The sequence below is a fragment of the Rhinoraja longicauda genome, chromosome 27, assembly GCF_053455715.1.
Source record: "Rhinoraja longicauda isolate Sanriku21f chromosome 27, sRhiLon1.1, whole genome shotgun sequence".
Taxonomy (NCBI): Eukaryota; Metazoa; Chordata; class Chondrichthyes; order Rajiformes; family Arhynchobatidae; genus Rhinoraja; species Rhinoraja longicauda.
In genome coordinates, this window is record NC_135979.1 from 1,925,065 (window position 1) to 1,941,256 (window position 16,192).

The following is a 16,192-nucleotide window of genomic DNA, read 5'->3' on the forward strand; positions in this document are numbered from 1 at the left end:
TTGTGCCTACTTTCTTGGTTTGTAGGAATGAAGACTCAAGACCGACCCTTCCTGCCCTGACTGTTTAGTTTAGAGATACAGCGCGGAAACAGGCCCTTCGGCCCACTGAGTCCATGCTGACCAGGCACAGATAGACAAGGCAGAGATAGACAAGTTCTTGAGTAGAACGGGTGTCAAGAGTTATGGGGAGAAAGCATGAGGATGGGATTAGGAGGCAGAGATCACCTGTGATTGAATGGCGGAGTAGATGGGCCGAATGGCCTAATTCTACTCCTATAACTTGTGAACTTGCGACCAGCGATCCCGGCACACTAACACTATCCTACACACACTAGGGACAATTTACAATTATACCAAGCCAATTATCCAACAAACCTGTACGTCTTTGGAGTGTGGGAGGAAACCGACGATCTCGGAGAAAACCCACGCAGGTCACGGGGAGAACGTACAAACTCCGTACAGACAGCACCCGTAGTCGGGATCGAACCCGGATCTCTGGCGCTGTGAGACAGCAGCTCTACCCGCTGCACCAACGTTTTCCTTGCTGACTTGCTATTGAGGTCGGAGAAGACAAACTTCATGGGAGGGAGGGAGGGAGGGAGGGAGGGCGGTGTGGAATTTTTCACACCCTTATGCAACTGCTAACTGTTCCCTTTCCATGTTGACATATCTTGTTTCTGCTGATGTGACTGCTGCCCGCGCAGTTTCTATAGCCTTGCTGCAGTCTGCAGTAATGATAGGTTATTTCAGTGGTAGGTAGTGTGATCGGCTGGTCTTGCTAAGACTTGCTTCCTGGAACGATGAGTGTTGACATTTCAGCATCTGCTTCCATTAGCTCGCTCGGGTTTGCAGTATGTTCCATCCAGAGAGCAACAAAGAATTAGAAACATTGAAAAATAGGTGCAGGAGGAGGCCATTCGGCCCTTCGAGCCAGCACCGCCATTCAATGTGATCACGGCTGATCATTCTCAATCAGTACCCCATTCCTGGTTTCTCCCCTTACCCCTTGATTCCGTTAGCCCGTAGAGCCACATCTAACTCTCTCTTGAGTTTCATGCGCTCGATTTGCCCTTGGTCAGACTTTGAGGGACTGAGCTTCAGAGTTTCAGAGATACAGCAGAAACAGGCCCTTCGGCCCATTGAGCCCATGCTAACCAGTCATCACCCCGTACACTAGCACCATCCTACACACACAAGGAACAATTTATAATTTTGGTCTGAAGTCTGAAGAAGGGTCTTGGCCTGAAACATCACCTATCCCTTTTCTCTGGAGATGCTGCCTGAGTTAGTTTAGCTTTTTGTGTCGACCTCCTCTATCACCTCCGACTCTTCCGAGTTGCCGTTTAGTTTAGGGATACAGCATGGAAACAGGCCCTTCGGCCCATCGAGTACACACCGACCAGCGGTCCCCGCACACTAACAGTACCAAACACACACTGGGGACAAATTTACATTTACACCACGCCAATTAACCTGCAAACTTGTACGTCTTTGGAGCGTGGGTGGAAACCGGAGCACCTGGAGAAAACCCACGCAGGTCACGGGGAGAATGTACAAACTCCTTACAGACAGAACCCATAGTCAGGTTCGATCCCGGGTCTCTGACGCTGTGAGGCAGCAGCTCTACCCACTGCACCACCGTCGAAAAATCTATCTTAATGGAGCTCAAAGGTAGAAGAGCATTTGGCCTGGTGAAATCTCAAACAGACCTGGTTCTTGGCAGCACTGCTCATTGATAAGGCTCACGCAACCAGTGAAATCCACTCCCTCCCCTGACATCAGCCTGAAGAAGGGTCTCGACCCGAATCGTCATCCATTCCTTCTCTCCCGAGATGCTGCCTGACCCGCTGAGTTACTCCAGCATTCTGTGCCAGCCTCTCGTGTATTGGCTTGCTCGTATCTAATCGTGTGTGGCTGCAATCTCCATTTGCCTTACTGGGAAACAAAAGGCAGAGATAGATTCTTGATTAGCACGGCTGTCAGGGGCTCAGGGGTAGAAGGGCAGGAGAATGGGGTTGGGAGGGAGAGATAGATCAGCCACGATTGAATGGCGGAGTAGACTTGATGGGCCGAATGGCCTAATTCTGCTCCGATCACTTATGAATTTATGATCTGTTTGAAATCTGGAGGATTAACCTTTCGTGAGTAAAATGTCAGAAGGTTTCAATTGCCTTTCCTTATAATATAATAACATCAGTACAACATCAGGAGAAAATGAAGTATTAATATCCAATGTGTTCGCCTAAACCTCCACCCTCTGCTGCAGAAATGACATCAATCATAGTCATAGAGTGATACAGTGTGGAAACAGGCCCTTCGGCCCAACTTGCCCACACGGGCCAACATGTCCTAGCTACACTAGTCCCACCTGCCTGCGTTTGGCCCATATCCCTCCAAACCTGTCCTATCCATGTACCTGTCTAACTGTTTCTTAAACGTTGGGATAGTCCCTGCCTCAACTACCTCCTCCTGCAACTCGCTCCATACACCCACCACCCTTTTGTGAGAAAAAGTTACCCCTCAGATTCCTATTAGATCTTTTCCCCTTCACCTTGAACCTACGTCCTCTGGTCCTCGATTCCCCTACTCTGGGCAAGAGACGCTGTGCATCTACCCGATCTATTCCTCTCGTACCATTCAATCCATTTATTTCATTCAGAATGATGCCTCTCTGGAAATGACAAAGGAAGGATGACAGATAATCGACGACCAGAGGACATAGGTTTAAGGTGAAGGGGAAAAGATTTAATAGGAACCTGAGGGGTAACCTTTCACACAGAGGTTTGGTGGGTGTATGGAACGAGCTGTATCCCAAAGTGAAGTTCAATGGGCCTCTGTTTCAATAAAGTGCTTAAAAAGCTTTTGGACTATCCCAACATTTAAGAAACATTTAGACAGGTGTGTGGATAGGACAGGTTTGGAGGGATATAGACCAAACGTGGGCAGGTGGGACTAGTGTAGCTCAGTTTAGTTTAGTTTAGTTTAGTTTAGAGATACTGCATGGAAACAGGCCCTTCGGCCCACCGGATCCGACCAGCCGATCCCCGCACACTAACACTATTCTACACCCACGAGGGACAACGTTTAGACAATAGGTGCAGGAGGAGGCCATTCGGCCCTTCGAGCCAGCACTACATTTACCAAGCCAATTAACCTACATACCTGCATGTTTTTGGAGTGTGGGAGGAAACCGAAGATCTCGGAGTAAACCCACACAGGTCACGGGGAGAACGTACAAACTCCGTACAGACAGCGCCCGTAGTCGGGATGGAACCCGGGTCTCCGGCGCTGCATTCGCCGTAAGGCAGCAACTCTACCGCTGCGCCACCGTGCCGCCCTAGCTTGGACATGTTGGCCGGTGTGGGTAAGATGGGCCGAAGGGCCTGTTTTCTGCGCTGTATTCGCTCAATGACTCTATGACCCGCTGAGGTATTCCAGTGTTTTGTGGCACTTTGTTCGCATCATGTTGGCATGCATTGTGTCACGCTGCTACACCACAACAGACTGAACTAGGACCTTGGAGCCCGTACTTTCATTCAATAAGGTCACGGCTGATTTTTAGCTCAACCCCAAACTCACTTGATTCTGCGATTATACATTACCAAAATCTATGCTTTTAGTTGTGAATGAAATCACTGACTGGTCCTCCACTGCCACCTGGGGTAGGAATTCAAAGTTCTCCATCTAATCCATGATCTCCAGAGATGCTGCTTGATCTGCTCCAGCACTTTGAGTCTTTTTTTTGTTGTAAACTAGAATCTGCAGTTCCTTGTATTTTCAATCAACATATAGACTGGGTAAATCAATTCCGTAGTTGAGTTCAGTTTAGCGTGCAAACAGCCCCTTCCTTCAGCCCACCGCCTGCCAGCTAATCACCGCGTACATTAGTTATATCCTACACACACTAGCATTTACAGAAGGCAATTAACCTACAAAAACCTGCACTTCTTTGGCATGTGGGAGGAAACCGGAGCACCCGGAGAAAACCCACAGGGTCACAGGGCAGAACGTGCAAACTCCACACAGAAAGCACCCGTAGTCGGGATTGAACCCGGGTCTCTGGCGCTGTGAGGCAGCAACTCTACCGCTGCGCCACCGCGCCGTTCATACAGGGTGAATTCCGGAGAACGGGCTATTTTAGTTGTAACTCTAAGTGAGAATTAGAAGAATTTGAGTTTGAGATGAGTTTATTGTCACGTGTATTAAGGTACATGAACATCTTTTGTTGCGTGCTAACCAGTCAGTGGAAAGACAATATATGATTACAATTGAACTATCCACACTATACAGATACAGGATAAAGGGAATAAAGTGAATAACATTTGGTGCAAGATAAAGCCAGCAAAGTCCGATCAAATATAGTCCGAGGGTCACCAATGAGGTAGATAGTAGTTCAGCACTGCTCTCTGGTTGTGGTAGGACGGTTCAGTTGCCTGATAACAGCCGGGAAGAAACTGTCCCTGAATCTGGAGGTGTGCGTTTTCACACTTCTGTACCTCTTGCCCGATGGGAGAGGGGAGAAGAGGGAGTGGCCGGGGTGAGACTGGTCCTTGATGATGCTGCTGGCCTTGCCGAGGCAGCGTGAGGTGTAGATGGAGTCGATGGAAGGGAGGTTGGTTTGTGCGATGGTCTGGGCTGCTGGCCTTGCCGAGGCAGCGTGAGGTGTAGGTGGAGTCGATGGAAAAACCTTTTTAGTTAAAGGGCTCCTAGAAAAGAGAAACCAATAGACAAGGGAGTTTTACATTAGGTTTGTTGTGGCTCCATCTGAAACCAGGGTTTTCGATCTAAACGAAGGAAATAAAGACTCACGGGTCTAAAGGGTTTTATTATCATATGGCCTAGATAGAACAATGATATTCTTACTTGCAGTAGCAAGTAAGGAACTGAGAGTGTATGGAGAAGATTTACGAGGATGTTGCCAGGACTAGAGGGTGTGAGCTACAGGCAGAGGTTGAGCAGGCTGGGTTTCTATTCCTTGGAGCGCAGGAGGATGAGGGGTGATCTCATTATGTATAAAATCATGAGAGGAATAGATCGGGTAGATGCACAGAGTTTTTTGCCCAGAGTAGGGGAATCGAGGACTAGAGGACAGGGGTTCAAGGTGAAGGGGAAAAGATTTCAAAGGAATCTGAGGGGTAACTTTTCCACACAAAAGGTGGTGGGTGTATGGAACAAGCTGCCAGAGGAGGTAGATGAGGCTGGGACTATCCCAACATTTAAGAAGCAGTTAGACAAGTACATGGATAGGACAGGTTTGGAGGGATATGGACCAAACGCGGGCAGGTGGTACTAGTGTAGATGGGACATGTTGGCTGGTGTGGGCATGTTGTATTAACTCATTTTAGAGGCCCAACAGAGGATGTACTTCCTGCGGCAACTGAAGAAACACAATCTGCCACAGGCAATGATGGTCCAATTCTATACTGCTATCATTGAGTCCGTCCTCACCTTCTCCATCATGGTCTGGTTTGGCTCAGCCACCAAGCACGACATCCGGAGGCTGCAACGGATCGTTCGCACAGCTGAGAAGGTTGTTGGCTGCAACCTTCCCCCCATTGACGAACTGTACACTGCAAGGGCCAGGAAGCGAGTGGGCAAGATCATCTCTGACCCCTCTCACCCTGGCCACAAACTCTTCAAAGCACTTCCCTCTGGAAGGCGACTCCGGACTGTCAAAGCAGCCACAGCCAGACATAAAAACAGCTTTTTTCCACGAGCAGCAGCTCTACTCAATAACCAAAGTCTGTTGTCTCTTTTTTGCTCTGGTTTATTTTCACCCACATGTTTAGACCTTAATGTTGTATCCTTATTGTTTTGATGTGTTATGCTTTATTCTTAATTGTTGACTGTATGTTTGTGTTGTCATTTGTGATCGGGGCACCAAGGCACATTCCTTGTATCTGCACATACTTGGCCAATAAACTCATTCATTCATTCATTCAAAATTCAGAGCTTATTGAAGGCTGTAGTCTTTAATAGCCTGAGAAACTGCAGGGGGCAGTTACCTTGGATAGATTTGGAACGTGTTAAAGACTGACAGTGGAGCACAATAGATAGCATTTAAAGTATTAATACATGACTTGCAACAAAAAAAACACAGTTAAGAATCAATCCCATTAGGGCAGTAGTTCTTGTGTCCCAGGTATGGTCTCTCTGGGATAGAAACACAGATGGCCCAGACCCAGGAGACAGGTAACCTTGCACACATGTGTGAGACAGGTGTGGTTAACCACAAACCACTCACCTCTGAGCCCTCACAGCCAGCAATAGCGTTAGTGGTGCAGATTTATTTAATTAACCCAAACCCAAACCCTCCATTGGGGATTCACATTACAGCCCAGAGATGATCAGATCAGGTCTCCGATACATTGGCCTTGTAGCTAGGGCTGCCATCTTCCTCATTTCCCAAATACGGGACAAAGGGTGACGTCACCGCCCCGCGCCCCACGTGATCTCACCCAGCCAACGGCCACGTGCTCCCGCTCCACCAATGGCGGCCGCCCGGGCCGGGAGTACATGGCCGCTGGCTGGGTGAGATCACGTGGGGCGCGGGGCGGTGACGTCACCCTTTGTCCCGTATTTGGGAGTGAGGAAGTTGGCACCCCCTAGTTTCATCCCAGCTGTTATCAGGGAACTGATCCACCCTACCACAACCAGAGAGCAGTGCTGAACTACTATCTACCTCATTGGTGACCCCCGGGCTATCTTTGATCGGACTTTACTAGACTGTACTGTGCTGTATAGACAATAGACAATAGGTGCAGGAGGAGGCTATTCGGCCCTTCGAGCCAGCACCGCCATTCAATGTGATCATGGCTGATCATTCTCAATCAGAACCCCTTTCGTGCCTTCTCCCCATACCCCCTGACTCCGCTATCTTTAAGAGCTCTATCTAGCTCTCTCTTGAATGCATTCAGAGAATTGGCCTCCACTGCCTTCTGAGGCTGAGAATTCACCCTTTGTCCCATATTTGGGCGTGAGGAAGTTGGCAACCCTACTAATACGGGACAAGGGCGGTCCCGTACGGGACAAACTAATTTAGCCCAACATACGGGATGTCCCGGCTAATACGGGACAGTTGGCAACCCTGCTAGCGGCATAACCGAGTTACCAAGTTCCACAACGATGCATGGAGATCATTTAATGTATCTCGTTGGGCCGGGGGGGGGGAGGGGGGAATCACAGATACACGGTGCTCCTGGTGTGAATCCAGCTCAGCAGACACAGGGCCGTAGGGGTTGGGAACGTCAGCTGGGATTACCAACTGAAATAGGCTTCCCACCTGGGACAGTAACTAACCCGACCTGCAGACAGCGATCAAGTCCCAACATGACCTGCAGTCACCACATTGTATCTGCTTGGAGAAGGATTGCAGCCACAGTAACAGGTGGATGAGCAGTGACATTGTCTGCTTGGGTACCTGGGGATTTGTGGCGGGTTTGGAAAAAAAACCCCATCAGGCCATCGAACGACATTGTCTGAACTCTACCATCATCCCACTTCAATGCCTGACTTGTGCGGACAAACTGCTGGTTGTGCTTTACTTTGGTTTAGTTTAGTTTAGAGATACAGCGCGGAAACAAGCACTTCGGCCCACAGAGTCGGCGCCGACCAGCGATCCCCGCGCACTAACACTATCCTACACTGTTTTAGTGTAGGATAATTTTACACTCATACCAAGTATACCAAGCCAATGAACCTACAAACCTGTAGGTCTTTGGAGTAGTGTGGGAGGAAATTGAAGATCTCGGAGAAAAGTCACGGGGAGAATGTACAAACTCCGTACAGACAGCACCCATAGTCAGGATGGAACCCGGGTCTCTGGCGCTGCAAGGCAGCAACTCTACCGCTGCGCCACCGTGCCGCCATTTGTACTTTGTATGAAGTTGAGAACTGCCTCCAAGATGGCGCCCAACCCATGCGACTATTTGCGTGCCAGACACAGATGCAGATCTACAATCACACATTACAATCGCTCCACACTCTTAAATCTCTATCTGTACATGTAAATGGCTCGATTGTAATCATGTATTGTCTTTCCGCTGACTGGCTAGCACGCAACAAAAGCTTTCTATCGCAACGATTAAGAAACAGTTAGACTTGTACATGGATAGGACAGGTTTGGAGGGATATGGACCATGTGCAGGCAGGTGGGACTGGTGTAGTTGGGACATGTTGGCCGGTGTGGGCAAGTTGGGCTGAAGGGCCTGTTTCCACGCTGTATCACTCTATCTCGGTACACGTGACAATCAGCTGAACTGATCTCAACTCAACTGATTTCGTCTTCAGATCTAGAGTAGATACTGGGCAAGATTGGCCAATGGTTTACAGAATGAACAGGACCCACAGTCCTGTAGGACTTGTTGGCATTGTTGTTTTATGTAAGGGGTTGGATATTTGGCCAGAAATTCATCATTTAATATGCTACATATGGTGGTGGAGGCAATCTTATGATAGTGGCGTTTAAGAGGCTTGTAGATAGGCACATGGATATAGAACATAGAACATAGAAAATAGGTGCAGGAGGAGGAGGAGGCCATTTGGCCCTTCGAGCCAGCACTGCCATTCATTGTGATCATGGCTGATCGTCCACAATCAGTAACCCGTGCCTGCCTTCTCCCCATATCCCTTGATTCCACTAGCCCCTAGAGCTCTATCTAACTCTCTTTTAAATTCATCCAGTGAATTGACCTCCACTGGCTTCTGCGGCAGAGAATTCCACAAATTCACAACTCTCTGGGTGAAAAAGTTTTTTCTTGGGAGTGCAGGGAATGGAGGGAAATGGATCATGTGCAGGCAAAGATCAATTTACCTTGGCCCAAGGTTGCCAGCGTGACTCAGCGGGTTATTTCTTGAGACTTCACTAAAACAGATTATCTTGTCATTATTGCATTGGAGTTTGGAGGATCTTGCCGTGTTTAAATTGGCTACCATGTTATCTGCACAAGAACAACTGAAAAACATTTGATTAGCTGTGAAGTGTTTAGTTTAGTTTAGTTCAGAGATACAGCGCAGAAACTGGCCCTTCGGCCCACCGAGTCCGCGCCGACCAGCGATCCCCGCACACATTAACACTATCCTAGACACACTAGGGACAATACACAATTTTACCAACCCATTTAACCTACAAACCTGTACGTCTTTGGAGTGTGGGAGGAAACCGAAGGTCTCGGAGAAAACCCACGCAGGTCACGGGGAGAACGTACAAACTCCGTACAGATGGCGCCCGTAGTCAGAATCGAACCCGGGTCTCTGGCGCTGTGAGGCAGCAACTCTACCGCTGCGCCACCGTGCCGCCCAATGAATGAACAAATGAACAAATTCATTGTTAAATAACAGGTTCCTAAATTCATAAGTCAGAGGAGCAGAATTAGGACATTTGGCCCATCAATTAGGCCATTCGGCCTGACTGATTTATCTTTCCCACTCAACCCCATTCTCCTGCCTTCTCCCCATAACAATTGATGCCCTTACTCATCAAGAATCTGTCAATCTATGCCTTACAATTACGCAACATATTTGCACATACAAAGCTGCGTATACAAAATGCATCATTATCCATTTATACTGAGATTTCAACTCTCATGCGTAGAGGGAAAGGGTGCATTCAGCTAAGTTTAGTTTAGAGTTACAGCACGGAAACAGGCCCTTCGGCCCGCCGAGTCCGTGCCGACCATCGATCAGCCGTTCACACTAGTTCTCTGTTATCCCACTTTCTCATCCACTCCTTACGCACGAGGGGGCGATTTACAGAGGGGCCGATTAACCCACAAACCCGCACGTCTTTGGGATGTGGGAGGAAACCGGAGCGCCCGGAGGAAACCCACGTGATCCCAGGGAGAACGTGCAAACTCCGTACAGACAGCACCCGCGGTCAGGATGGAACCCGGGGTCTCTGGTGCTGAGGCAGCAGCTCTACCCGCTGCGCCACTGTGACGCCATCACTCCCCACCACCCCCCTGGTAGATGAACCGTGAAGACAAAAACATTTTGTGGAGTTGCTTCATGTCGTCTGATAACTCACTAATTTCCACATTAAATTCCCTAAGTGCTCCCGCCATACACAATGAACAGCGTTTAATAACTTAATCAACCATGCTTGGAGTAATCTCAGTCTTATAAGGCCAATTATGATATTACTATGAATTATAATTGATAAGTTGAGTAACATCGGGGCGTTGCAATATGTCTCCATTTACTCCAATGGTTCTCAGGCAAGACTCCTGTCTTACAGTTAGAGAATCATGATGGTCTTTTTTAATGTCGGCACGGTGGCACAGCAGTAGAGTTGCTGCCTTACAGCACTTACAGCGCCAGAGACCCGGGTTCGATCCTGACTATGGGCGCTGTCTGTACGGACCTGCGTGACCTGCGTGGGTTTTCTCCCAGATCTTCAATTTCCTCCCACTCTCCAAAGACGTGCAAGTTTGCAGGTTAATTCGCTTTAGTATAAATGTAAAATTGTCCCTGGTGTGTGTAGGATAGTGTTAGTGTGCGGGGATCGCTGGTCGGCGCGGTCACGGTGGGCCGAAGGGCCTGTTTCCGCGCTGTATCTCTAAACTAAACTGCAACACAGAACAGTGAGCGATGATAGAGTAGGTCGACACAAAGTGCTGGAGTAACTCAGCAGGCCATGCAGTATCTCTGGAGAAAGAGGATGGGTGACGTTTTGGGTCGAGACCCTTCCTCAGATTTCAGAGCAGTCTGAAGAAGGGTCTCGACCGGAAACGTCACCCATTCCTTCTCTCGAGATGCTGCCTGTCCCACTGAGTTACTCCAGCAGTTTGTGTCTATCTTCGGTGTAAAGCAGCATCTGCAGTTTTGTCAGATACAAGTACAAGTGTAGTACTCTGAGACTACAGAAGGTGCAGAGTTGGTGAGGAGTGCATCGTGGATCGCCGCATGTTTAAAGGATTCACAGCCAGGAAATTTCCACTCTTCACAAGGAACAAATCTGCTTCGATCCCCCACCGACTGAAGCATAATATGACAACACTGCCACCTCGTGTTGAGGCCCAGCTACCACGGGCCATTTACTGTGTGAAACCTGCCTTGGTTTGTCGAACCAAAATGTAACACCTCGAACTTTAGTTTAGTTTAGTTTGGAGATACAGCTTGGAAACAGGCCCATCCGCCCACCGAGTCTGCACCAACTCGGACTTTGCTGGCTTTACCTCGCACTAAACGTTATTCCCTTATCGTGTATCTGTACACTGTAAATGGCTCAATTATAATCATGGGTTGGACACGTTAGAGGCAGGAAACATGTTCCCAATGTTGGGGGAGTCCAGAACAAGGGGCTACAGTTTAAGAATAAGGGGTAGGCAATTTAGAACGGAGATGAGGAAAAAAGTATTCAGTCAGAGAGTTGTGAATCTGTGGAATTCTCTGCCTCAGAAGGCAGTGGAGGCCAATTCTCTGAATGCATTCAAGAGAGAGCTAGATAGAGCTCTTAAGGATAGACAATAGACAATAGACAATAGGTGCAGGAGTAGGCCATTCAGCCCTTCGAGCCAGCACCGCCATTCAATGCGATCATGGCTGATCACTCAATCAGTACCCCGTTCCTGCCTTCTCCCCATACCCCCTCACTCCGCTATCCTTAAGAGCTCTATCCAGCTCTCTCTTGACAGCATCCAACGAACTGGCCTCCACTGCCTTCTGAGGCAGAGAATTCCACACCTTCACCACTCTCTGACTGAAAAAGTTCTTCCTCATCTCCGTTCTAAATGGCCTACCCCTTATTCTTAAACTGTGGCCCCTTGTTCTGGACTCCCCCAACATTGGGAACATGTTTCCTGCCTCTAATGTGTCCAATCCCTTAATTATCTTATATGTTTCAATAAGATCTCCCCTCATCCTTCTAAATTCCAGTGTATACAAGCCCAATCGCTCCAGCCTTTCAACATACGACAGTCCCGCCATTCCGGGAATTAACCCAGTGAACCTACGCTGCACGCCCTCAATAGCAAGAATATCCTTCCTCAAATTTGGAGACAAAAACTGCACACAGTACTCCAGGTGCGGTCTCACCAGGGCCCGGTACAACTGTAGAAGGTCTCTTTGCTCCTATACTCAACTCCTCTTGTTATGAAGGCCAACATTCCTATGGCGCTGTAAGATTGATTGGCTTGGTATAAGTGTAAATTGTCCCCAGTGTGTGTTAGTGTGCGGGGATCATTGGTAGGTGCAGCCTCGATGGACCGAAGGGCCTGTTTCCGCACTGTATCTCTAAACTAAACTCAACTAAACTAAACAGGCAGCATCTGTGGAGGGGATGGACAGGTGACGTTTCGGGTCAGGACCCCTCTTCAGACTTCAGCGCTCTGAAGACGGGTCCCGATCTGAAACGTCACCTATCCACGTTCTCCACAGATGCTGCCTGACCCGCTGAGTTACTCCAGCACTCTGTGAAACGTCACCTATCCATGTTCTCCACAGATGCTGCCTGACCCGCTGAGTTATTCCAGCACTCTGTGAAACGTCACCTATCCATGTTCTCCACAGATGCTGCCTGACCCGCTGAGTTACTCCAGTATTTTGTATGTTTTCTTGCTGACAGAGAGCCCCAAACTGATGAATCATTAAGTTTGCCAAGTGAATTTGGTTGACAATTGATAGATATATGTATATATACATCTGTGTGTGTGTTGGGTATATATATATATATATATGTGTGTGAAGGAATGGGTGACGTTTGGAGTCGAGACCCTTCTTCTGAAGAAGGGTCTCGACCCGAAACGTCACCCATTCCTTCTCTCCCGAGATGCTGCCTGACCTGCTGAGTTACTCCAGCATTTTGTGAATAAATCGATTTGTACCAGCATCTGCAGTTATTTTCTTATACTATATATGTATGTGTGTGTGTGTGTGTGTATATATATATATATGTGTGTGTGTGTGTGTGTGTGTATTTATATATATATATATATGTGTGTGTGTGTGTGTGTGTGTGTGTGTATGTGTGTGTGTGTGTGTGTGTGTGTGTGTGTGTGTGTGTGTGTGTGTGTGTGTGTGTGTGTGTGTGTGTGTGTGTATTTATATATATATATATATGTGTGTGTGTGTGTGTGTGTGTGTGTGTGTGTGTGTGTGTGTGTGTGTGTGTGTGTGTGTGTGTGTGTGTGTGTGTGTATGTGTGTGTGTGTGTGTGTGTGTGTGTGTATTTATATATATATATGTGTGTGTGTGTGTGTGTGTGTGTGTGTGTGTGTGTGTGTGTGTGTGTGTGTGTGTGTGTGTGTGTGTGTGTGTGTGTGTGTGTGTGTGTGTGTGTGTATGTCAAGTCAAGTCAAGTCACGTTTATTTGTCACATACACATAAATGGCAGTGAAATGAAAGATTACACCTTGAACTTTTTTTCTCGTTTATTGTTTACAGTGCACCATGTTTACACATCCTGTTGTGCTGCTGCAAGTGAGAATGCCATTGTTCTATCTGGGCCACACAACAATAAAAATCTCTCAACTCTAGACTACAGTAGGGGAAATTTTCAGAGGCCGATTAACCTACAAACCCACACACAAGTTCTTGCACTCAGCAATCACAGTTGCTGCAATGGAGCCATAGAGTCATAGAAACATAGAAACAGAAAAATAGGTGCAGGAGTGGGCCATTCGGCCCTTCGAGCCAGCACTGCCATTCAATGTGATCATGGCCGATCATCCAATATCAGTACCCCGTTCCCGCTTTCTCCCCAAATCCCTTGATTCTGTTAGCCTGTAGAGCTATATCCAACTCTCTCTTGAAAACATCCAGTGAATTGGCCTCCGCTGCCTTCTGTGGCAGAGAATTCCACAGATTCACAACTCTCTGGGTGAAAAAGTTTTTCTCATCTTAGTTCTAAATGGCCGACCCCTTATTCTTAAACTGTGACCCCTGGTTCTGGACTCCCCAACATCGGGAACATTTTTCCTGCATCTACCCTGTCCTATCCCTTCAGAATTTTATATGTTTCTGTAAGATCCCCTCTCATCCTTCTAAATTCCAGTGAATACAAGCCCAATCGACCCATTCTTTGATCATGTGTCAGTCCCCCCAATTCCAGGAATTAACCTGGTGAACCTATGCTGCATTCCCTCAATAGCAAGAATGTCCTTCCTCAAATTAGGAGACCAAAACTGCACACAATGGTCCACCAGTGTAGTCCCACCAGTGCCCTGTACAACTGCAGTAGGACCTCCTTGCTGCTAAACTCAAATCCTCTCGCTATGAAGGCCAACATGCCATTAGCTTTCTTCACTGCTTGCTGTACCTGCATGCTTACTTTCAGTGACTGATGTACAAGTATACCCAGGTCTCATTGCACCTCCCCTTTTTCTAACCTGTCACCATTCAGATAATAATCTGCCTTCTTGTTCTTACACAGCACGGAAACAGGCCCTTCGGCCCAACATGTCCATGTCGACCAACATATCCCATCTCAGCTAGTCTCAATTACCCACATTTGACCCATACCCCTCTAAGCCTTTCCTTCCTTCTTTCCTATTTTCACACAGAGGGTGGTGGGTGCATGGAACAAGCTGCCAGAGGAGGTAGTTGAGGCAGGGACTATCCCAACGTTTAAGAAACAATTAGACAGGTACATGGATAGGACAGGTTTGGTGGTATATGGGCCAAACGCAGGCAGGTGGGACTAGTGTAGATGGGGCATGTTGGCCGGTGTGGGCAAGTTGGGCCGAAGGACCTGTTTCTACCCTGTATCACTCTATGACTCTATGGCTCTAAGACCCTAAGTGGAATATTAAATATTTACACTTAATATTCAAGAGTTATTATCTCCGATATAAAACGAGGTAGGAGTTCACAATATCATCACAACGCAATTCAATTGCATGGGGCGATCACATTTAATAATATTTAAAACCAAAATTAAGGATTTATGCATTCATTCAAGAGACCCTTGACTATTATTTAGCAGAACTATTGAATCATCTTAAATGATGGGGATAATTCCTTTGTTCACTAGCAGGCAGTGAGAAATATGTCCACTAAATATCACTAAAATTCATCACTTACTTCAATTTAAAGAGCCATTTTTATTACTGGTTAAAGGCCAGTTTTCAGGGATCCAAAATGGATGATGGTATTAAAAAGTAATGCATTTATCAATAATCCTAGCAATGTAGTTTAGGAACAGCACCTCATATTCCACTCAGTGAGATTACAACCATGAACATTGAATTAGTCATACAGCGCGGAAACAGGCCCTTCGGCCCAAACTGTCCATGCTGACCAAGCATCTCTGGAGAAAATGGATGGGTGACGTTTCGGGTTGGAACTGAAGAAGGATGATAAGTTCATGTTCATAAGTGATAGGAGCAGAATTAGTTCATTTGGCCCATCGAGTCTACTCTGCTATTCAATCATGGCTGACCTATCTTTCCCTCCTAACCCCATTCTGCTGCCTTCTCCTCATAACCCCTGACCTGAAACGTCACCCGTCCGTTTTCTCCAGAGATATTGCCTGACTCATTGAGTTACTCCAGCATTTTTGTCCATCCTTTCCAGGTGAGACAGAGGTTCACCTGCACCTCCCCCAACCTCATCTATTGCATCCGCTGCTCTAGATGTCAACTTATTTACATCAGCGAAACCAAGCGCAGGCTCGGCGATCGCTTCGCTCAACACCTGCGCTCGGTCCGCATTGACCAACCTGATCTCCCGGTGGCCGAGCACTTCAACTCCACCTCCCATTCCCAGTCTGATCTTTCTGTCATGGGCCTCCTCCAGTGCCATAGTGAGGCCCACCGGAAATTGGAGGAACAGCACCTCATATTTCGCCTGGGCAGTTTGCAGCCCAGTGGTATGAACATCGACTTCTCCAACTTTAGATAGTTCCTCTGTCCCTCTCTTCCCCTCCTCCTTCCCAGATTTCCCTCAATCTTCCTGTCTCCACCTATATCCTTCCTTTGTCCCGCCCCCCTGACATCAGTCTGAAGAAGGGTCTCGACCCGAAACGTCACCCATTCCTTCTCTCCTGAGATGCTGCCTGACCTGCTGAGTTACTCCAGCATTTTGTGAATAAATACCTCTAAACCTTCCCTCTCCATGTCTTGTCCAAATGTCTTTTAAATGTTGTTATAGTATCTGCCTCGACTACCTCCTCTGGCAGCACGTTCCATACACCCACCACACCCTGTGGTAAAAGCTGCCTCTCAGGTTCCTATTAAATCTTTCTCCTCTCACACTT